Source organism: Falco naumanni, chromosome 7 (genome assembly GCF_017639655.2).
Source record: "Falco naumanni isolate bFalNau1 chromosome 7, bFalNau1.pat, whole genome shotgun sequence".
Taxonomy (NCBI): Eukaryota; Metazoa; Chordata; class Aves; order Falconiformes; family Falconidae; genus Falco; species Falco naumanni.
In genome coordinates this window covers 36,413,513-36,437,470 of record NC_054060.1, presented here as the reverse complement: position 1 = coordinate 36,437,470, position 23,958 = coordinate 36,413,513, and the positions used below count along the sequence as shown (strand labels likewise).

At 41.6% G+C, this 23,958-nt stretch overlaps 1 protein-coding gene across 6 annotated transcripts in view; it reads left to right on the top strand.

Moving 5' to 3' along the window:
* Positions 1-474: 474 nt before the first annotated feature.
* The window catches only part of TRAF3 (TNF receptor associated factor 3), a 71,297-nt gene continuing 47,813 nt past the window's right edge, over positions 475-23,958 (top strand). For 3 of the 6 annotated variants that reach the window (XM_040600930.1, XM_040600929.1, XM_040600926.1), the window contains exons 1-3: positions 475-629; positions 895-1,032; positions 1,675-1,730. The gene's annotated coding sequence lies outside the window, so the exon portion shown is untranslated. The remainder of the gene's footprint in view (positions 630-894; positions 1,033-1,674; positions 1,731-23,958) is intronic. The other 3 variants (XM_040600931.1, XM_040600927.1, XM_040600928.1) reach the window with 3 other exon arrangements.

Genomic DNA, 23,958 nt, shown 5'->3' with positions numbered 1-23,958 from the left:
GTTCGAGGCGACTCTTTGCGCGGGGCTGCTCGAACGTCCCTCGGGGCGGAGAGGGGATGCGAGCGGCTCTCCGCCGCGCCGATCCCGCCCCGCCGGCGCCCCGCGTCCCGCCGCCATCGCCCGCGCCCTTTCCCCGGTGCCCCCACGGCCGGGCCGGCGCAGCAACGCCCGCCCTCCGGCCGCCCCCACCTCCCCGAGCGGGACGCGCCGTCTCCTCACAGCCCACCCCGCGCCCCCTTCGCCGCTTGCGGAGGGCCGGCGGGCGGGACGGGCTCCGCCTGGGAGCAGGAGGCCCCTTCACCCCGGGGTTGTGCCCGCGACGGCGGCGGGCCGGGGGGGGAGGGTAACGGCGGCATCAGGTGCAGCCGGGGCAGACGGGCAGGGCAGGCCCAACCCCCGGCTCCCGCCTGCGCGCTGAGCGGCTCGGCCGGGCCCGCCCCTCCGTGTGTGAGGAGGAGCCGGGAGAGCAGCGGGCTTCGCCGGGGATTTCCAGCCTGAGCGGGCGGGAGAGGAAGTGCGGGGCGGGGGGGAGACGGCGCAGAGCGGCAGGGACTTTCCGTCGGGCTGGCGGTCGCCTTCGCCGGGCTCCAGCTGCCGCCCGCCGCCCCGCTCCCCTCGCACGCTTGCAGGTAGGGCGGCCGCGGGGCTCGGCGCGCCCCGGGGAGCGGCGCGGTGGCGAGGCGGCGGGGGGAGGGGGGGAAGGGCGCTTCGCTGCCGCCGTGGCGGCGGCTCCCGCTCGGGGCTCCGGTACCGGCCGGGCTCGCCTGTCTGCGCCCGGGCTCCCCGGGCAGGGGGGCGCGGCGGGGCGGGCGGCGGGAGCTGGGGGGTGCTCCCGCGGAGCCGGCGGGGAAGCGCGGCGGCGGCGCGGCGCTGATACTGGGCATCTGCTACCAGGCAGGGGCCGAGCGCGCTTCACCCGCAGCCTGTTGCCGGGACCTTGGCGGCGGCCGGTGCCCGGAGATAGATCAGCCTCCGGCGGGGGCGGCGTGGACTTTGCCTGCCCGGACGCACTCGCACTCCAGGGCTTCGCAGGTGCCCCCTTTTCGCTTACTTATTTCTGCCCACCCCCCACCCCACCCCCCTTCGGCTTCCCCCCGCGCCCCGCGGTGTGTGTGTGCGTGCGTGCCGGGGAGGGCAGGGAGGCGAGGCGGCCGGCGGGCCGGAGCGGGGCCGTGCGGCAGCGGGCGGCGCGGCGGCGCTTGCGGCGTTTGATGTGTCGTTTGAATGCAGAAGCCTCGCTCCGCTCCTGGCTCCCTCCATATGCAGTGCTGGGGGCGGGCCGACGGCCTTTAAAGGGGCACTGCCAGCAGCCGCCGCGCCTGGGCGCCGAGCGCGGGGCCCCGCGAGTTTGCGCCTCCTTCGGCCGCCCTCTGCGGCGGCTCCGGCTGCGCTCTGCGGAGCGGCCACGGGGCTGGGGCGGCCGGCGGTGCGGGGCCGGCGCTGGTCGGTGCCGGAGGAGTTATATTGTGGCGGAGGCTCTGCCTACGGCGGCCCTGCGCCGTGAAGCCCGCCTGCCTGGCGTGAGCGGAAAGAAAAGTGTTTTGTTTTCACGCCATTCATTTTGTGCGCTGATTCGCGACACACCGCGTTTTAACGCCTTAAATTAATTACCGCGTTGCCGGCTAGGAAAAATAACGAGTGTTTAAAAGTTTATACTGAGTCATTCCTCTGCAGATGAACCTATGACTGACTCATAATCTGAGAACTGCAGTGGCTTGTAAAATAGGAAGGTAAGGCATTTACGTCTTGATTTATTTGTATCTTCAGGTGTCTGAGGTTTGAATTCTCTGCGGGAAAACAGAAGCGATGTTCATACTGAGGGGCATCGTGTCACGTCCCGCCGGTGCGGGGTGGCGTGGGGGGCTGTGCGTGCCTCCGTGGGTCTGCACCCCGCATCGGGACGGGCTCCCTCTCCCTCTTTCTCTAGTAGTAAAATGTGGGATGTTCCAACGATACAATTTGAAATGCACAGTCTCCTTGGGTCAGTGACTTCTCTAGCTTCTTGAGCCTTTGGATGTTGTAATTTGTGCGGGTTGGGTTTTTTTTTATTATTACTATTTCTTCAGTAGCTCTGTGTATTTTTCCTTGCAGGTTTGTCCCGTAGAACACACATAGCATTATTGCGCGCTTACCTGAACTTATGTTTGTAGCCCGGAAAGGAGTTCAGGGTATGATGTGAACCTGTACTAGCAGTATTTAGCTTAGACAAATGAAATAATGTGATTTGAAATAGTAAAAATATGTATTTGGAATAGCTACTGACTTTCACAGAAGCCTGGATTTAAAGGCTACACTGGTTGTTAAGAGTTAGAGCTAGAGAGATCATAGCGTATACCATATCTCCTCCTTTAAAACAAGTTGTTTGGCTAAAGGTGTCGATAAATGGCCATCTGTACACACAGTGTATGGATTGCAGTAGATGTAAATGTTATTTATTGTGATTGGGGAGAGGGTTTTTATTTTAAGATGAGAAATACTTGAACGTTTGGACTGAATCAGAGTTTTTTACAGCTGAACTGGGAAACCCCTTGTCATAAAGCTTGATAACGGAAACACTGATGTATCTTGAGTTTGAGCATTGCAAGCAGACGGCCCTATGAGGTTATAAAAGTTGCTTTGTTCCAGCATGAAAATGGTAGGTGTTTTACTGAAATAAGACTTTGATGAAAAGCTTCCAATAATAGCTGGACCTAGAATATAGAAAAGGAAAGTGCATTCGGTAACAAAGCAAATTCATTCTAATCAAAAGAGGGTGCTAAATAACTCAGTTTAGGCTTTCCTGAAGTCCTTCTGCAATTAAGTTTGATGATACCAGTTTTGAGAAACCATTCTTGTATGGACTCGGAGCATTTGATCATCGTGCAAGCATTTTTACTGTTGGTACCTTGGAAAACTGTGTAAGATGGCAGTAGTTAGTAGCATCAGTGACAAAAAAATTGCTTATGAAGTCTTACCAGTCCATGCTAACGCATTTGTCTTCTAAATGATTCCAAGATCTTGTTGTATTTTGGATCTTTGCGTTGATCGTGTCCATAATGAAAAGTTCAGGTGAAAGAAGAAGAACATGTTTTTATCACTGCTGAAGTCCAGCTGTTCTATTAGTAGAAATAGCAATGCTGAAAATAAAAATGCCAGAAATCTTTAAATTTAAACTTTTGTTGTTAAACCACTGGAACATAAATACACTGATAAGTAGATGTTCATAGTTCTTTGCAGATGAAAAGACAGTTTAAAAATAGGAATGACTTAAATCTACTCCAGTATGCTGAACTGGCTTTGTAGGAATAGTTATTGCAAGAATAATACATTTTGATCTCTGATATCTTAGATGATGCAATAACTAGATTTCATTAGGTTTTTTTATTTTATTATAATAGTGTTTCTTAATTGAAGGTGCTGAATCTTATGATGTCTGAAGACTGCTCATTACACATCAGTTTCAGATGTCTGTGCTTTTGTGCACGTTTCCTTTAAAGAATTGCCAAGGCGCCTTTTTTTTTTTTTTTTTTAAATTGCCTGCGGGTGGGTACTTTCAGAATATGATGCTTGTATTTGAAACCTCCTGGCATTTTTGGCATATGGCTCAGGAACACCAAAGGTGGTGGGACAGAGTGAAATGGGAAATTTCAGGATGTTGTATGGGGAAAAGAAGCTGAGGGAGGGAGAGTTTTTTACTTTGTGCAACAGAATGAAGGTGTGACAGTAGCACAAGAAATAATGCTGTAGTCCCACTAGGTTTTGTCTTAGACTTTTTTAACCTGTGGTAGTGAAGTGGTGACAAACTACAGCAGTGAAGGTCTGGCAAAGAGAATATAACTGGTCTCCCAGCTCTGCCTGCTGGTAGCCCATACGCTCAGAAATGTATAGTTTAAAGTCAGTATATGTTTGCTTTGACGTATCACAAACATTTCATTTTTTTCTATGCATTCTTCTTTTAAGGTAGAAAGAGAAAGGACTGGAGAATTGGGAGGTAAGGGATGCAACTTGCAATGAAAGATCATTAGGTGTCTGCAAAGTAGGAAGAGATGCACCCTTCTAATGGGAAGGAAAAGGAAATAAAGACAAAAAAGCCCTTAAAAAATCTGTAAGCGAAGTATACAGTAGAAAGATCTTAGAACTTAGGGGGAAAATAAGGCAAAAGATTATTTGATATTGGGAATTGTGAGAGAGAGAGAGGGATGTCTGTGTGTATGTATATTTATATAGTTTTGAAGGTGTGTGTTTTCTTCCTGATCTTGTCTACTGGAGCACTGACAGCAAAGAATCATTGCCACTGTGAAGTCAATTGCTACTGACTGTTGGCTTTGTAACTAGGTTAACAGGGTAGGTGTCTCTCAAATTACATACAACTGTAGGTCACTAATCCTCTCCACCCCCCAAAAATGTTAAGCCTTTGATTCCTATGCTGCTGTTCTTCCCTGCTGCTTTACTCTGCATGTGTAAAGTGTGATTTTAGTAGAATTCCAAGTTCTGCAGTTCATCTAATCAAGAGCAGCATTGGAAGCAAAGTCTCAACATGTTCACGAATGCAGAGGTTCAGTACTGGACACTTGTGGTGGTCTCCATCCCTGGCACCCTTCTGGTACTGAAAGTTGGGGTGTTGTGTACTTCAACATCAAGATTGAATTTCTGCAAACTGCAGAAATTAGAACTGCGGTGGGCATAGCAGGACTGCTTTAAGTTGGAATGTTTTGTAGTTCCAGTATTATTTTACATAGTATCGTAAAATGACCATTCATGAAAGAGATTTCTCTGATTTTAGAGGAACCATTCTGTAGATTATTTACATTGATACAAATTGCTCATAATTCTGTAGTATAGTTTAAATGCTCTGAAGTGAATATATCCTTTCACATAAAATATATGTAGCAAACGCTTCAGTCAGAAATACTAGTGAAAAGTCGTGAAACATGTTTTACATGCCTTAATGATGACTATGTGGAAGCTCATAACTAGAAAAAATTAACATTTGGGGTAATACCGAACTTTTGTCTGTGGTTGCTGCATTAATATGAAAAACATCTTTGTAAATATAAGATGTGCCCACTCAAGACAAGCTCAAAATGCTCTGAGTTTTTCCAGCTTCCTTAGACGTCCAGCAAAAAGTTATTTTGAGTTGGTCTGTCTTGAAAAGCATGTTGCAGATGCTACTGTTAGATAAGAAGTACCTTCCTGGCTGCCACTTCATTCTGGCTTTGACATCAGTCAAGAAAGAGAAGATAGTCCATTGAAGATACCAGTGTAAGCATCTAGGAAATCTGGAGGCTGGGGTTTTTTTTCATTCCTGTAGATGTGTACTGTCATTCAGTTAGGGCCACACCAACAAGGGGCTTTGATGTTGCAGCGCTGATGTGACACCATGCCCAAGTCCCAGGGGCAGGAGGGGGATTCCAATCCAAGTTTTCTACTTCCCTGGGGAGTATTCTCATCATTAAGCCACAGGCCTGTTAAGAGTAGTGTCACTTCCTTCTCTTGAAATTCTTCTGCTATGCCAAGAATAATCAAAACTCAGCGTGCCTAAGAGTCGGAGCAAGAGGAAGCATGATGTCTCAGTCAAGTGGTTAGCACGATTAGCAGGCTGAGGAAAAAGACACAGTCTTGCTGATGCTTCTTCCACTGCTGGTTTTTTTCTGGTGCATTTGAACTTGATGCTTGCTCAGGTGAGCAGCGCTGGCAAGACGGAAGTTTCCTGAATCGTAGAATCTGAGGACATGAGGGTGAGGTGCTGAGACCCAGCAGGGTGGTACAAACATCATCTGTTGATAAATGAAATGGACTGCAAGTGCTGTGTAGAGGCATCCTCTTGGGTCTCCTCTGCAGTGCTGTGCCTTTCTGCACTGTCAGCGTCATGGGACAGGAAACTGTATTTGGTTCACACTCTTCCATTGTGTACAGCAAGCATGCAGTGCTATAGAAGCTGGGGGTACATGACAGAATTCATGTGGTGCTCGTGCTTGTTCCCAACTTGCTGCTTTGGATGTTGTAGAAAAGTAACAATTTTTTTTCTTACTCTGCGGAACCAGCTTACATGATAATGTGGCTAAAGTAACTTTTCTAATAGCAAAGCCCAGCTTATAGACCAGATCATGGCAACGTGAATGGATTTCATTTTGTAAGCTCATCCATGTACTTGAGAGTGATAATTAGAACAGTTATTAGAGGTTTTTATAATGGACTTCTTGTGTACTGTACCAGTTTGACTGTGCCCTCTGCCTTTCCACAGAGAGGAACCTTCTGAGAGTAGGTTGCCTTGAGTGTTGTCACTTCTGACTTAACGAATTGCAGATATGCGTCTCTATTTTGCATAGGAAGTATAGCCTTACATTTTTCATTCAACTTGTTCTCTCCTTTAAACCATCCCAACTGACTCCTCTTCTGGCATTTTAAGCTCTTCAGTTACTAATGGAATGCTCCTGTCCATGCTGTGCTTCTCTTTCGTCTTGTTTGGCCAAACAGTATAAATGCTCTTAATTTCTCAAGCTGGTTCCTCTGATTCCTCAAGTGGCTTATTTTGAACTGGTTTCAGTCAGTTCTCTTGTAATTTTGGAGTTGCTAAGGGATAACTTTTATTCCAAGGTGGTTTCATCCTTGCACTATAGCGAAGGACTGCATTTTCCCCTTTACTTCCATTTAGATCACTTTTGTACTGAAATACTTGTTTCCAGGCTTGTACTTACGTTTACACTTCTGGCTAATTTTAATATGCAAATCCACTCTTCTTTGACCTCTCTGTAGCTACCTGCTTCTTTGATTCCCTCCCCATCCCACCTCCCATTTCAGGTGAACTAACAGGCTCTTGTCTTCCAGGTTACTAAAGGTAGTCTGCAGTGTACATTGCTGTTGTCTGAAGTACATGTATCTTTAAATCTACACTTGCTCTCTCATTCCATCCTTTTCACTGTCCTCTTTTATGTTCAGCACAACATCTTTGAGAGGAGCATTGTGCTTTTGCTTGGGAATGTTCTTGTTTTATGACTGTTATGGTTGAACCTGATTAGGATACCGGTTCTGTTTAATAGGTGCCAAAGGTAAAGTGCTTGTAGTGTAAAATACCATGTTTTCAGAACGCTACCGTTTGGCTGACAGTTTGAGAAGGAAGTTGGATACCTAAATAAATGAAGGCTGCTCATTTGCATATGCACATCTCTAGCAGTTTTGGAACCCTTTGATACAGTAGTATCTTCATTGCTTTCTAAAACTCTGCATTTTGGGAGGAAAAAAAGAAAGGATTTGAGCTAACTTCATTTTAGGTTAGTAATATTGCTGACTTCAAGTGACACTATGTATCTTCTCTGTCTGTTTTCTGTCGGAAGTTGATTCATGTTTCTATCTACAGAACCTTAGCATGCTATATTTCAGATTAGGAAATATATCTCGCTGCTCACCTATGGTGTCAGTATGTGATGGAAAGACCAACGGATCACACATTGTAGTTCAGCTAGTAGGTATTGCTGTTGCACTGCTCGTACTGTTTGGCAGGGGGGGTTCTGTCTGTGTTAACAGCAAGGTGTTTTGATGCTTTCTTGGAGCATGTGCAGAAGAATGCTCTTGGCAATCTCTAGGAAGATTAAAACAAGTTTATTGTTATTTGTGTGTTGTACTTCTGTTTCCAGGTATTGAAAAATAGCTGCTGATTTCCCTTATTCCTCTTTCCTTCTTACAAATTCTGGAAAACTTCACTTTCATTTTGAAGGGATTATTTAGACGTGCAACTTCCAGTATTTTGGCTGCCAGTAAGATTTTGAGGCAATTTGGGGGATTTACTCTATTGGTTATTTTTTGTGGTGGTTCTTTTTTTTTGTTTGTTTGTTTGGTTTGGTTTTTATCTATGCATTGGGGTTTTTAGTTTTGTGTGGTGTCTTTTTTTAAAAAAAAAATAAAGATTTAGGACAGCCAAATAAATACCCACTTGCTGCATTCTGTATATTTTTGCTGAGGAGATTCTCTCAAAATAAATGAGGAAGAAGCTTTGAATCGTCCTCTGTGTAAATAAAGCTGTTAGTACATAAAGCCAAAGGATGGTGCTGTATTTTTGCAGAATTATTTATTAAGACTTTTGGTGTTGTGTTTTGTTTTTTTTTTAAATATGAACTCTCAATGTATTAGTTGACTATTCTGAGATGGGATAGGGCAGACAGACTTTGGAAGTCCTTTGAGCTATGTATAAAAAGACAGTTATGCCAGAACAAGAGTGTCCATATGCTAAGTTAATTGGAAAAGATCAAAGTAGTTGAACCCTTACTTGCAGTGTTGTGATTTAAATAAAGAACAAAGAGGACAAAATGCAATGAGGAAAAAATACTACTACTGTACATCTGTTTCTTACATAAGTTCTGTCATGTTTGTTTGCATGAGAAAATGGTAATGAGAGAAATCGTGGAAGTTGACGAGAGTCATCATGCTACATGCTTTATTGATGTTTATGACAATTAGCTACCCATCTTTTGTAGCAGAAGTGCAACCTGAAGATGTCTTGGAATACTTCATCTTAAGCAGATGTAGGTAGTGACTTATGTTGCTATGGTTGAAGTCCAGGTTTGTCAATATTCCTTATGCTTCAGAGGTACTGACATCTCTCTTGCTTTCAGAGGTAAAGTTTAAACACACTTAAGGTAGCTTTATTTTTAAGCTGGCGTTGCTGCTTCCCAGTTACTGGTTTTTTTGGCTGTTTATTTTTACAGTATTTCTAACTAAAATCTTCACTCCTGGTTAAACAAACATCCTGGTCATATTCAGTAAATTTGTATGTGAATGTAATGTCTGTGGGGAGAAAGAACCGTGTGATTATTGTCTATGGAGAAATGATTTGGCTTCTTTTGTAGCTAATCAGTTTTTATAGAGTATTAAGTAGGCCATGTGTTGAAGTATCAGTTGTTAACACCTCCAAAATAAAATGCTTGTCACGTTAAAGAAGGGGAAAAATTGTTGAGCTCTCCATTAGATGGTGCTGCTGGGATTGAAATATTAATATGCCTAATGAAAGCAGGCTTCTGCCTAGATCTGTTTTCATGGCTGTATTTTTTTATTTTTAAAAGGACTTATCTTTATTAAAATATTTCCCAAAGGCAGGGCTAGTTGATAAGATACTAAAAAGACAGGCTGTTTTCATAGGAAGGAGTATGGAAGAAATAGATCATATGCTTTTTGCATGGGTGATTTAGATTTTTGCAGCTGCCTCTGTTGTAGCTCTCGTCTAAGTGTTGCCTATATGTTACATTCATGCACTGTTACCATGTAGATGTGGATACTGCAGTATTAAAGAAATTCAATGTAAGGAAATACTTGATCAAAAAATCCAGAAATTAGACTGACTATTACAGCAATAAAACCCTTGTGAATCTAGTATTTGAGCTCCTGCCTTGTTGATCCCTGTCCACCAGCATTTCTTTCTAAAGAGCAGTGTTTTAACTTAAACACATAATGATAGCATTCCTTTGCTTGAGCCCTGATTGGCTAGTGATTTTAGAAGAACTTAAGGGAACAAAGGTGGTGCCTAAACACAGAGTCAGAGTATGATCTTAAATGCTGTAGGTGATTCCACGTGGTCTGAAGCTGGAGCTCCAAAAGCATGCAGTCTTCCATATGGCCAGACTTCTTACCTGCCAGTCCTGCACCCATCTAAAATTGTACTAAACACCCATGATTGGATGCCTGACTCACTCTGCAGTAGTTAGAATTGATATATATCATATATATGATTTTTTTTTTTTAAAAAAAAAATGTGCATTCCCAAGTGTATTTGTTAAAAGCTCCTTGCTGTTAGGATTCCTTCAAAGACAGCAAGACAAATTTGCTGAGGTCTGAATTCTCCCACAGCACAGGGTTGCAAGTAGAAAACTCACCTCATTTTTAGAAATTGTGTTGGTCAAGAGTTACAGAGTTAGTTGGGACAGGTTTATAAAGCCACAACCCTCTTCTCGTTGCAGGTAGAAGTATTTGTAGTGCGATTTAAAGAGTAGGGTAACTGTGACCAGCTAGCAAAAAGTCTAGTAGCATTAAATAGCATTGAGCAAGAAATGTAAGAGGTAAAATCTTTCTTAAGAAACTGAGATTTATTTTTTTTCCTTTTGAAGAAGTAGCAGCTTAGCAAGAATTCACTTAATGGGGTTGGGTGGTTTAAATAATTTCGGATCTAGCAGCAGGAACCTAGCTTAACAGATTTGGCCCGAGTTTAACATTTTAAACTGGTGTGCAGCAGCCAGTGGATTTCATGTCTATTTTTCTGTCTTCAGAAAAATTGAAAAGTTAGCAAAAATCTTTGTAACCTTGGCCAGGGTTGAAATGGGTGATTGCCAGGTGCTGTTCCCCAAAATCTGGTAGGTTGAAGTAACAGGCAGAGGAATGATTCTCCTTGGTCTTATTCATCCATTTTGGAATAACTCAAATAGGAAAAGTTACCGGTTATGTGGTAATTGGGGAAATGGACAAGCTGTTGCGTGAGAGAACTTGGTCATTAGTGTTTTATCAGTTTGCTAATAATAACTTACAGCTTGCTAATAATAACCCTTAAAGGGATCGTTTAAAGATAGCGGTTGTGATGTGAAGTCGTACTGCTGGTTGACATCAGATGTGAAGTTGCTATTCCTCAGTTAGGTGATTGGCTTGCTAAGTGATGCCAAAACCAAAGGTGGAAATGAACTGGGCAGAAAGTCGTGCTTGGTCACCTTGAAGCCTTGGTTCTAACCTTGCTATAGGGTAGAGTATAGACAGAAGGGTGACAGTGTCCTGGGCTCCTTTCATAGACACTTAAATATTAACAAAACCTAGCCTTGCATCTTCCCTCCTACCTTGGCTTTCAGCTGGTTTGGAGTCTACCTTTGTGTTTACAGGCTAAGACTTGACAATTAACAGGATTTGTCACTGTGTTTGCTGTGTTTGTATTCCAGGTCAAGGAATAACTATCATTCCTGTAGCCAAAATGGCATCAACAGCGTATCCCACAGGAATGTTGATTAGAGAGGGCATAGTAAGGACGGTCAGGGAAGAAGTGAGAATGTATTGTATTATGGACGTGTGTGTTTATTTTTAGGTGAAGAAGGTAAGAGGGGGAGGTCTACGGAGTGGTAAGGGTGGTATTGTGACAGGCCCACCAAAAATGGGTACGGTGGTGAAACTTACTTCTGTTTTATACAAGTGCTAAATGAACAAATGATCAAACATAAGAACTGAGCAAATAAAATCCTTCATTTACAGCAGATACCTTTTGAGAAAGGTGCGTGGGACATTCACTCCTATGCAAGAATTTATTGATGTACGGGAAAGCTCTTGATAATAAATATGGATGATTGTCTTGATTTAATGTTGACCAAGAGCTGATTGGGCTGGTTAAAAAGATGGAAGAAGGAGGCAGCTTGTGAAAGATTAACTTGAACTGATAAAAATCGGTATTTATAGGAAGTAAAGGAGGAAGAACAGCAAAATAAAGATGACAACAAGAGTTCAGAAAACTTGTTGGTAGGATGCCATAAGAAGCATGTTGCAGTCTAAAAGGATTTCAGTGAAGTTTTTTTTTAGGGAGCAAGTGTGAATTATTAATTTTTACTTTTTTTTTTGCACAGAAACATAGCAACAGATCACTTCAGCTAAATCACTACGTGGCTAATGATCTGAAATTTGAGAAGAAATTGTATGAATTTAGGTGACCGTGTTAAAGAGGAGTAAGAAAGGGCACAGGTGTGTAGGGAAAAAAAATGGGAGTGTTTGAGCCATAAAGCAATACCAAACTAACACTGGACTTAAAAGGATAATGAGTAAATGTTTTTCATATGGTCTTGAGCAGTAAGAAGGTATTGTTCCAGTAGCCAGTATGGAGGGAAAAGCGACAAAAATTCATGCCAAGAGAAATTAAGTAAGTAATTCTTCTTTCTTCTGTCTTTAGAAGAACCAAGTGATACAATGCATAAACCAATTAGCTGTTGACTTTTACATGTGTTTGGAATAATTGACTGAGGTTAAATGCAATTTGAAAGAGTGTTTGTACTTGATCTTGTGATTTTGTTTTCTGCAATACGAGTGATGTGAAACAGAGTAATGAAATGTATGTTCCAGAAAAACTAGAATATAAATGTTTTGTCTATAAACATCTGCAAGATAACAGAATGATGCTAAGGGCCATTAGAAAATTCTCCATAGTATTCTATCACAGTTCTTTGTGAGTCCTGATTAAGGGTCTAGGGGACTGAGGAGAAACAGCCTGGTTTAAAGGACACAGCTGCAAGGGTAGCATGCAGCGGACTGCAGAAGTGAGCAGGAAGATGCAGGTAACTGTCACCACCTTGGGTAATACTGCCTCAGCATCTATTTTGGCTTGTGTGATAGTTAAAGTTTTCCAGTAGTGACTTGAAGGACTGAATAATAGAGATCAGTTGGTTTTAGTACATTTGCAAATGGATACCAAACTGGGAACCCCTGTACACATTCTGGAGAACATAACTCCAGTTCAAAATGAACAGGTCTTAATGGGGTCTGTGGCAATGAGTAGCTCACTGCTCTTAAGTTTTCCTATGGCCTGTGTTTTTCTTGCAACCAAGGGTGCAGCTTTAAGTTTTCTTGTTCTCCTGATTTCAAGTACTGAATCCCATTCAGGATGTCATTGAGCTTCAAAGTACCTGGCCTACAGCCTTCTGTGTTATCTTCGTGAAATGCCCGGACCTGATGTTAAGACTAGATTCAATGCATCAGTCTTGATGCTGTTACCAACTCTGCAATGAAATTGTGTATTTCCCCTTGGAGTAGACCCAGAGCTGCAGTGTGCTGGAGTTCACTTTGTACCTGGAGTGGTGTTTAAACTACCAGTGAACATGAGTTTTGTGTTGTATGATGTTATGAAGGGAACTGTAAAAAACAAGGAGACAGAATTATGGTGGTTTGGCCGTGGGTGGGGTTTTTTGTTTGGTTGGTTTTGGTTTTTTTACTACCATAAGCATAGTAAATTCCAAGGAAGACGTGGAAAGGCCAAATAAAGATGTACCAATATCTTAATGGCTGTAGATAGTCACCAGGGCTCAAGCATCAGAGCCCGTTGCCAAGTATTACATATAATAAGTAAAATGGATACAAGAGTGTCTAGAGAGTGTTTTAATAATAACACATTTCTATGTGGCCTTATTCCCTGTTAGAGCTCCCTGAGCCTGTATGATACTCTCCTTAAAAGCTTTTGTGTCTGTTCTTCTGGTCTCTACTCATTCTCTTGCAAATAAAAGGTTTCTTAAAAACATTTCAGTGTTTGCATACAAGTGACTTTTGAGATGCTGTTTCCTTACGCCCTCTGATGAAACTACCCTACATATCCAGATGTCCACTGCAAGAATCAAGAGGCCAGAGTATAATGGCTGTAAACCAGTACAGAAGTGTTCAGTTTCCATTGTTCTAAGCTAATACAGGATGTTAGTCTGTTTTCAATAACTAGGATGAGACTGAGTGGTGACTGGGTCATTCTTTCTGCACATACTCAAAATGGCCACTCTTTGTGACAGTGTCACAGTGTTGCTGTGACTGTGGCAGAACTAGTTAGTCCAAATTAACTAACTGGAAAAGCAGGCCAGGTGGGAATTGGTACCAGGCTGATGACTTTTCAGGGTATGTATAGCTGATAACACTGACCTACTACCGATACTGAATGAGGCAGAAATTCATAGGGGAAACAGATCTTGGAATGTTACCAGTTTTAAATACCATTGCCAGCCATTTGCTGTCACATAATTATTTCTGGTGGTCGTCTAAGCACAGAAGGCTTTAGGGTTGTCTCCAGTCCCTACTCAGACTTATGGATAGCTGCACTGGAAGTATAAAGTCTGGGAAGTGGGTTATGTCAGTAGAGAACTCTCAAACAGTGACACAGGGGGCTTTATCTTCTTATGTCCACAAGCAGAGCACTCTGGAAGGACAGAGGTCTCCAGTACAGGAAAAAGGAGCCTTTCAGGTGTGTGTGTTGTTCTGTCTACTTGTTTTCGTTCACCAGAGGACTGCATCAGGGCCTGGGCTATAGGCTAGAACACAGCTGTTGGTTGCTGCTGCAAGGATTTCTTCTTTTAATCCATCCTTTGCCTCTGGTCTAGAGTTTGGTGTGTGTGTGTGGGGGGGTGGTTTGGGTGTTTGTTTGGGGTTTTTTTGCATTTTTTGTTTTGGATTACTGTACTGAAGTCCTTCCCCGAACCACATGGAGATACAGTGTTAGAGAGGAACGACTGAAGCCTCTATAGCATTGTATTCCTCTCTGAACTGAGGAAATTGTTTTCATGGTGTGACCTTAGCTTACGACAGTAGCTCCAAGGGTTCTGATCTCTGTAGAGCCATCTTGCAAAAGAGCAGATTAAGCTTGCTCCAGCGTGAGTTCCAGATGTCTAATGCTTTAGGAAGAGCTGTGCTTACTCTTGTGACTTGAAGTGTAGCAGTTGCCTTAGGTGGAAAACCTATGGCAGACCACAAAACCAGTATTGTTCTGGCTGTGGTTTTTTGATAAGGCATACAGGGAGTGCAGCCTGCCAGTTCGTGGAGGGTGAGGACTGGTATTTGGTATGTGGATAAAGATGATGAAGTCCATCAAAGCACAGTGCTGTCAAGACTGACAGGAAAAATCTAGTTGCAGGTGAGGAGAAGTATTTAGCTATCCTGTGGAACTTAAAAAGCTGTGCTACTGTCTGCTTTCTGTGTGAACTGATGGATGCCTTTGGATCCTCAGGATGGCTCCCAGAGATTGCTTTGGTCTTTGCAAGACAGAGATGTTGCTTTTTACTTGGGCAGTGCAGCTGTATTGCTGGTCTTGGTCTGTGTGCCTTTCAAATGGAGTGTATCGCCAGACATCAGAAATAAATGTGCTTTTTGTTTGGTGTTGCATACTTGTTTTTTTCTTTCTCCATAATTACAGGTTGGTTCTGTCATGCAGTGGAGACAGCCCTCTTAATTAGGTTTCAATTTAAAAAGGAACATACAGTTACTGGGGTCAGAAGGCTTTTTTCATTCATTCTTCTGTTATCATCAACTAAGATGGAACTCACATAATCAGAAATATGGCTTTTGCTGGCAAATACATAGGTAGATTGTCTATGGGGAGAAAAGTGAGATAGGATTTCCTAATGTACTGTGCTTCAGAAAGACTGTTTCAGTAGGACAGCACTTTTTATAAAGGATTTGCGTCACTGTAAGTAAGATAAAATAAGGACTGCAGAAGCAGTTGTTAATGTATTGCATTATGGAGACCTTACACCAGGGGTTGGCAAAAGATGATGAATTTACCTCTCTGGAGTTGGGCTTCTAAACTTGCTCCCCCCATGCTTTGTGGCCTGTTAGGGAAGTTGTATTACATCGTCGTGGTAAGAGTTGTACTGCTTCAGTGTGTACTTGCTCTTTTGAGACTTTACATAGTAGTGTTTAGTTTATGGTCACTTTTGTAGTTTAAAGCCTGTTTTGGAGCTCAAATCCTAATACTTGTGTAATTAAAAAAATAAACTTAAGTATCATTAAAAATATTTTAAAAGCAGCACCTAAAATATAATCTGAACAAATTTGTATTTTTAAATGGATCATTTTTAGCAGAATAAGAGGAATACTAGAGCTGTGAAATGTTTTGAAACAGCTTGCTTTAAGCTGTTATCAGCCTTCTGAAAAGTGAGGAAAGATTCATTCATTCGAGCTACTTTGAGCAAAATGGATTTTATACTGTAGTTGTGTTGCAGCATATTTTCATTGCTAAAAGAAGGGAAGACCACAGTTCAGTTACTGACTGTCTGCAGGGATTCTTGGCTCTCGTTAGCTTTTATTTCATAATAAAGTGAAGGTGGAAGAAAGAAGATGGTATCGTGCTTTCTTGTAAATCCGTTCCGATGGTTTCACTAGTACTAGTTTTCTACAAGAATAAAACTGGTAGTTTAAAAAACTACTTCAGTTCTCAGTATCACGGTTCAGAAATGGTGATGATGTGCCAGCCAGTATGTTTTAATACTATTTGCTGGTAGTATTAAAACTACCTGTGTTTTCAATGTTCATATTTCCTTCCTTTTATATTGAAGCGTAATTATTTCCTATGCCGAATAGGTTGAAGTACAGTAGCTAGTAAAACTAGACATATGTTGTGAAATGGTCAGATAGTTTCTTTTCTTGGTTTTGGTTTAGGTTAACAGAAGTATCTTTACATCTGCAGTTTCTGGAAATTTAAGAACACTGTGAACCTCTGGCCAATAAAAATTTTCCCATTATGTAAAACATTCTTGCAGATTAGCTTGACTCACTAACTGGTGGCAGTGGCGACTTCCTCCATGAAGTAAATAGACTTTTGCAATGAATTTTCTTGTGAACTACTGAATCTCAGCGCAGCTTTCTGATTTGCTCTAGTTTGTTACAGTTTCGTGCAACCTTAACCTACTATTTCTCTTTTCTGCCTTCAGGCTTGTGAGAATTGTTTCTGTATATTAATAGATGCTTGAAACCGACTTGACTTGTTTGTTTCCCAGCAGGAGAGCCTGAGTGCTTAGGCTTTAACTGAATCAAGACCAGCTCTCAGCAGTGGGAGATAATATATTAAACCATTGGAAGCACAGACTGCAGTCTAGTGTGTCACTGTGGTTTGTGTTGTGATTTTTTTTTTTCATGTAAACAGGTAGGTAGCAACAATTCTTCTGCTGTATGTATTTTTGTGATATGTACGTTTAGAAACCTCGTGACAGTTCTGTGAGTTGGGTTTTTTTGTTGGGATTTTTTTTTCTTTTGGTAGTACTTGTATCATTGCATGGAACTGTAAAGTACCTTGCGTTTTCACATCTTTTAAGTTGATGGTATTAATTTTACGAATCATCTTCAGTGCCTGGACTTGCTTTAGTTATGAATGAGGGTGATACCTCAAAAGTCAAGTGAGTTTCATTCTTATTTCTGTAAGTAAACCCTTTTATAGTTTTGCTTTTCCTTGTTCTGTGTCTTCCACACAACGAGAATGGACTATTTAGCAAGTTCTTCTGCACTCTGTGCCTGATGGAATTAAGTTGCCTGATAGTATATGTAGGCTTGTTTACTTATAATTTTTTCGTTCATTTTATCAGTTCTGCTGTATTTGCAAGGAAAGTAAGCAAACTTGTTACCTCCATTTCATTAAACACCTGAAGGAAAGATTATTTTTATTTTTTATTTTACATAGCTTAAAAATATAATAATATATATATTATATATAGCTTAAAAAATACCTAGACAGAGCACCTGAAGAGTGCAGGAGGAGGAAATAGTCTGCTGGAATGATTGGATACTATCTTGGCTTTTTCTTTCTTTTACCCTCCCCTCAAGAATTCATGGGATCTTGAACAATTTATGAAGCAGACATGCTATATTTCTGTAAGATTTTCTTCCTTGGCCCCATCTTCTAACTTAGTGCCAGGTGTTTGGGTTTTTTCCTCGAGTAAATACTCTGTGCATCCTTGATAATGTGTGAATCCCAATCAGAAAGCAACTAGGCTGCATGTGGCTTCAAGTCATTCTCAGTGTCCTGAAGCAAAACAGGTTAAAAAGTATCATTAAGGTGGTAGTTTTACACTAACTACGGAAATGGAAAATATTTAAAGATCTTATTTTACCATTTATTTGTTTTTAGAGCAAGGGCATATTTTTGGTCCTCCTTCCCCCCAACTTTACCAAGATAAAATTATGGGTTTGTATTCCTTATTTTTAGTTATTTTATCACTTGCGACAGTTCCCAGCTTAAGTCGTCCTATTATACAAGGTAATATGTATACAAGTGTGTGAAGGATGGGAGCTTGGTAGGTGTCCAGGTAAGATCTGAGAAAGGAGTCATTATATGTGTTCCACAACAAAGGAGACTAGAAGTATACAGAAGTGCTCTAAATCATGCAGAAAGTCTCTGATAGCTCTTCTGATATCTTTTTTTTCTGTTTCAAAGCCAACAGGCATCTCCTTTTTTAAAAATCATTATCATATTTTTCAAATGTGGTATGTGATGTTTGTTCTACAAACCAGGGAAGGGATTTGAAACCAAAGACGACCTTTAGTGTTAAATAGAGTATATTTAGTATAGACAAGCTTAAAATAAAACTAACTAAATCTTTGCTTGGGAGCCTAAGCTGAGTGTATGTTGTCCATTACAGGAATCTCAGTTTTAACTCAGCCATGTCAGAAAAAGGGAAAAAAAAACAAAGGAATTGTAAACCTGCTGTTTTAGTGCATGGAAACTCAGGAGCTCCTATGAAGAGTAAGCAAAGGACTTGTGCACAGCTGTGATAAATTAATCTCTCCCATCTGTGCGTGTGGCAGTGGGTAGTAGGGATGTTCGTTGTATCTGTGAGTCGGTACCTATGTTGCCCGTTACCTTTTCTTTAAAAGGCCAAGGTAAACCTTGTTGAAATATGCCACTAAAAACAACCAGCGATTTCATAGCTGTGAGCCAAAACCCAAAAAGATGCATCTACCTCCAGACTTTCCTTTCTGCTTATCCCCCGTATAACATGCTCTGGATGCTGGCTACTGCCTCTTCTCCTGGGGGCCTGCAGCAGAAGGTGGGGAGGTGCTGAAGAGCTGCTGGAGGTTTCTGAGCTTTCCGTGTCACTGTCAGCATGTGTTCAGCCTTGCCTGATGCTTCAGTGAGGCCAGATCAGAAAAGATGGGGCAGGAAGGAGGATGTGGATCTCCAAGGAATCACAGGCTGCTGATGGTAGGCAGCTGGGCTGCTATGGGCTGAAAGATCTGGCCTTGAGCCTTGCTCTGCAGGATGCAGAGGGAAGGAGGGATGGAAAGCAGTGATGAGCCTTGTTGTTGCACATGAGCTGACAACTGCCTGGCAGACACTGAGCACTCATTGTTGCTCCCTTTGTTCTTAAATGCATCTATGGAGAATGAAGAAGCAAGGGGAGGATGGAAAAAAAAGCTAACCCAAGTATAAATTTGACCTCTAGTGTCCTGAGTGGGCATAAGTTAATAAAAACCATAAAATTCCGTGTGAACAAAGGAAGAACTTTTGACTGTGGGGGTGCTCAAACACTGCAACAGGTTGCCCAGGGTGGTAGTAGAGTCGCACTCTGTGCAGATACTCAAAACCTGATGCGAAACTATTCTCGGCAACCGACCCTGCTTGAGCAGGGGGATTGGACGAAGTAATCTCCAGATGTCCCTTCCATCCTCAATCCTTCTGTGAAAACATCTTTAATATTGGGATGTATTCTTTAGCTGCTGTGGTGGAACACTTGGGAAATAATTACAAATGCCCCTGCTAGGCATTTGTCTCAGAAACGCCGCTACTGTGTAATCATGGCAGTTTTAATTGTATAGGGAAGGCATCCAAGTGTTAAAATAGGTAATTAACTAAACTCCCCGATTTAAGCAGCAAAAGCAAAAAACCCACCAACACCGCCCCCCCCAAACACCCCAAATCTTAAGACTCTTCTTTTTCTTTAATTTTTTTAACCCCTTAAAATATTAGTGGTTATGAGAATAAAAGGTAGCTTTAATATAAACAAGTCACTAAATGTAAGAAAGAACTTAAAAATTTAAAAGCCTGTTTATCTTTCCCCAGTTCGCTCTCATTTTGCCACAAAGTAAAAATCCCAAAATTGCCCTATGATAAATGAAGGCAAGCAGGAATGTGAGAGGAGGAACAGCAGAGAGCATCGTAAGAGATCCCTCAAACTGAGTTGATTCCTTTCAGCCCACAAGTAATAAGACATGAGATGATTTGAACGAATGTTCCTTCTGTAACTGTTCTTTCTGGGCCCTTCCAGTCCTCCCAGTCTGCGTTTTGCGTAGCCCTCAGAAAGACTGCAGTGCAGTAATGGGCAAGGAGGGAGTTACTAGGAGGGAAAACCAAGCTATGGTGGCTCCTCCGGCAGTGTTGCAGAGATCTGCGTTGTGGAGCAGGAGGAGGTAATGAATGGCTGTCTTCAGGTTTCCAATCTGGAGGTCTGACTGCTTGCAAAAAAAAGGATGTGGATAAGTTTTCATTAAGTGTCCCTAGTGTATGCATGGAACGCTGGACAGACGTTAAGTTTATTGATGCAGTGGCTTGGTTTTTTTTCTTGATATGAAACACTTGCCACTTTTTCTTAATACTTTGTTTTTAATCCTCTGTGCTCAGACAGTGGAGAAAAAGGTAAGGTACTTTTTGTTGCCTAATACAGAAAGGATAATAGAAGTAATTTCTGTGTGTTGTAGCATGCAACAATAATTGTGTTCTGTTGGAAAATAAAAGTTTTGATTACCTTTTTTTATTGCTTGTAACTCATAGAAATTCACTGTAACAAATTCCCTGAATTATCTAGTGGATTAAAGTTGACACAGTTATTTGTACTTCATATGTATTAAAATATAATTTTTTTTGAGTCAGTTTTCACTTTGGTTATCCAATATAATAAGGAATTGTTTTCAAGAACAGTGTTCTGGGAATGTTGCTCTTATGTTAATCTTAAGAGCTAAAAACCCAATCCTTTCTGTCTCATCCATGTCTTTGGATGGCTTTTTAATGCCAGAATTCTAAGGTTATAGCATAATGTTACTGTTCAGCTGTGGAGTACACTTGTCCAGTAAGAATGAAACCTTGGTGGCACCTGAATTCTCGGAATCAGAAGGGGAGGGGTTGGTTGGTGTGTGGGGAGAGGAGAGGCTGGAACTGCAAAACTCCCTGCACTAAATTCAGCTTTATAGCTAAGAATATGAATGGACAGTGACCGGGGCAATCATAATTGGTGTCTAAACTCAGGATGGGAGTTTAAAAGAGCTTTAGAACTTAAATTTCTTTCTGAGTTACTATATAAATATTTAGTACAGAGTGTCGTGCCTCATTCGTGACATCTGTAAGAATTATGGGCTGATTTGCAATTTATATACTGTTTTGGTGGGGAAAGTTGTACAGTTGCAGATCTCCTTTTCATATGAGTAAGAGTTTATTCCTGCAGTTTTCTAAAAATCTCAGTGCTGGGTTATTTTTCCAGCTACTGTTTTTGTAGAATGAGCCAGATCAGGCTGTCCTTGGCCAGTGTGTTTCTTTTGCCAGAGTCTGAAACCACTTGTTAGCCTGACTTAATATGATTCTGGTCCAGTGTAACGTGGCTCCTGCTTTGTTAGTAGCAGTAGTAGCCTTTCCTTTCCACCTCCTGAGGACCAAAGGTGAATTGCAGCATGTGACAAAGATGAAGAAATCAGAGAGCCACACGAAAGGCTCTCCTATAGCTGTGGAAGTTTGTGGCTTTTCTCCTGACTAAATGAATGTTATCTTGGTCTTATGTTACGAAGTCATTTACTTTAGACATAATGGGAATGAGAGCCCAGCACATCTATAGTAGCAGGTATGCAATTCTGTGACTGACTGAACTTCCATAACCAGCTCTGTGTAACTGCTGGGGCTGATGGATCTTGGCAGGATGGCAGCTGGGAGCATGCTGCTGAGGTGGGCCCTTGGTGCTGGCCTGCTTAGTGTCATCTGGGGACATCGCTGCTCTGCCACTTCGGACTAGCTGCTCAGATTTGTCAGAGTTCACTGGCACTGTTGGACTCTGTGGTAGGTGGATGCAAACTTCACTGACGAGTTGAGAAACTAAAATTCTTGCAGAAGTGTGGTTTGACGGCATATATTGTAAATGGGCAGGTGAGGTTACTGCAGTGTGGTCAAAAAATGTTGTCCCTGGAGCGTAAATATGAGAGAGACTGGGGGGCCGTCAGGTTTAGTGTACTGGTGGCCTGGGCATTGTTGTAGCATTTGTTGCAGCTAAACTATACTATCACGTTTAGGCATGCAGGTGGATAGAGATGAAGATTTGTATCAATTACGCTTTCAGACTCTCTTCCTCTTTTTTCTCTGCTTGTGAAAATCCTGAGATCAGACAAGCTTCCCCAAAACAGGTTGCTTTCTTCTAATGATCTGTTTTAATACTGTCATAGGGTGTTTTGGGTTTTTTGGTGGGTTTTTTGTTTGTTTGTGGGTTTTTTGGTCTTTTTTTAAGAAATGCTCTGCAGAACAGTTAGTTACTTTCCTAGAATTGGGCTGATGGTTTCCAAATGGATTTTTACAGACTGCTATGAAGAAAATGGCACAGCTCTGAAGATTTTGTACAGGCTGTAATAATACCTAGTGTGTCTGAGTGGAGAAGTTTGTGTGTGTGAAGGCAGGAAAAATCAGGTGTGATTTTTAACTTTGTGCATGTCCTATAATGTTGTTTTGTTGAGTCCTTTGTGAACAATAGAGGATGAGAGGAAAAAAAATGGTTAAAAAATCATATATTGGTATGTTATCTATAATGTTCTTCATGTTATTTTTAAAATCTAACATTAAAAATTTGATACTTCCTCAGTTTCATTACACTAACTTCACAGATGCCAAGAAGCCTGTTACAAGGTTTTTGAATTAAAGTAACATAAACCTTTATTTCTTTAGGACAAAGAAAGAAACTGGGCAGACTTTAGCAAAGCTCCCCTTATTGGCACGTGTAAAGAGAATCCTAACGGGGCGGGGGGAAGAAAGCCTCTTCTTTCTTCTCAATCTGCAGATCAAATGAGATTCAAGTAGAAGGAAGGGAATGTAAGCAATCAGAGTCTTCCAAATTTGAAGGAACGAAGTATGTGAAGAAAAGAAATACATGGATTTGGCCAAGAATAGCTGCATGAACTTTGGAAATCCAGAGCTTTTTTTATAAATAACAACTCTCCTTTTTAATATTTTAGTTTCTTCAGTTGTCTGTCAAGGAGCATTGTTATGTGAGGAGGATATAGTTTCCAGACTGATAGAGCCTTTACCTGGTAGCAGAGAGCTAGTGAAGAGGTTAGAAGAGGCAAAGAGTAAGAGCAAAGGTTGGGCTGGGAGGAAGGTAAGAACTACCGAGGATTTCAACCTGTATGCTGTTTTGACAGCAGCTGTGATACTGATGAGGTATTCAAATGGAAAAGGGTCTTGTAACCTGTTCTTAAGGCAAACCTGTTCTAAAAAATAGATCCCAAGAAAATACATATATTTTATGGAATTGTGTTACTGCTAGTTTGGAGACTCGACTTTAATCTTCTAATGCTTGCAACTTGACTTGCAGGTTGCTTGAAACTGTATTCGCATCTGTGTCAAATTCTTTGGTGGCACTGCCACTGCTTTCTGTGGTTGTGATGTGGTAAAATTCTTTCTTGATGCTTTTGTTTTTAGTATAACTTTATGGCTACTAGGAAAAATCTCACATTTATCACACATGAAAATTCTGATAGCGTTGGATAAACTTTGAAGGAGAAAGATTTATTTGGAATTACAGATTAATGCACTTTCTTTCCTAGGTTTCTTCTGCTTTTTGTTTGAGCGCATACCTGAACTGGGCTGTACTCAATGCAAACTTTGTGAGCTTGCCACTTAATAGTTAGGAGACAAATTACTGCATTTATTAAGGGGTTTGTGATTATTCCCTGCACAAAGCATGAATATTTATATAGAGGAGAAGATTTTACCTGAGCAGTCTTTTTACTGCATTGAAGTAGGTTGTCGGGGCTCGTGGAATATGTTTCTTCTTACCTGCCATCTCAAACTTTAGTGGAAACCTCCTTTTTGCTCTGTTTTTAATTCAGCACCTTGTCATACACGTAATATTTCCTCCTTACATTGAAAATGTATTACAACTTTTTGTGAGCATGAACATTTATTTTTATGATTTTGGTCTGAATTTCCATATGCAGCGCTTGATTTCAGTTGCACTCCTGTTATGATGAAAGACAGACACCAGGAATATATATTGCAAAAATCTGTGGTAGTGTTTTTTTATGTTGTGCTTCAAGCTAGAACTTGACTGTGGTAGTGGAGGGCTTGATTGAAACTATTGGTCAAAACTCAGCAGATGAGAGAAAAAAGGGGGCTATATAAAGGCTAGTATATTAGTACAAGAAATTTCTATTGATAGAGGTGAGCTCTTGCATATTGTATTTTCAGCTTAGGCGACTTAAAAATAAATTTATCTGGAGATAACTTTTAAAAAATTGGGTGGTGACATAATAAAGATTTGAAATTTGCAT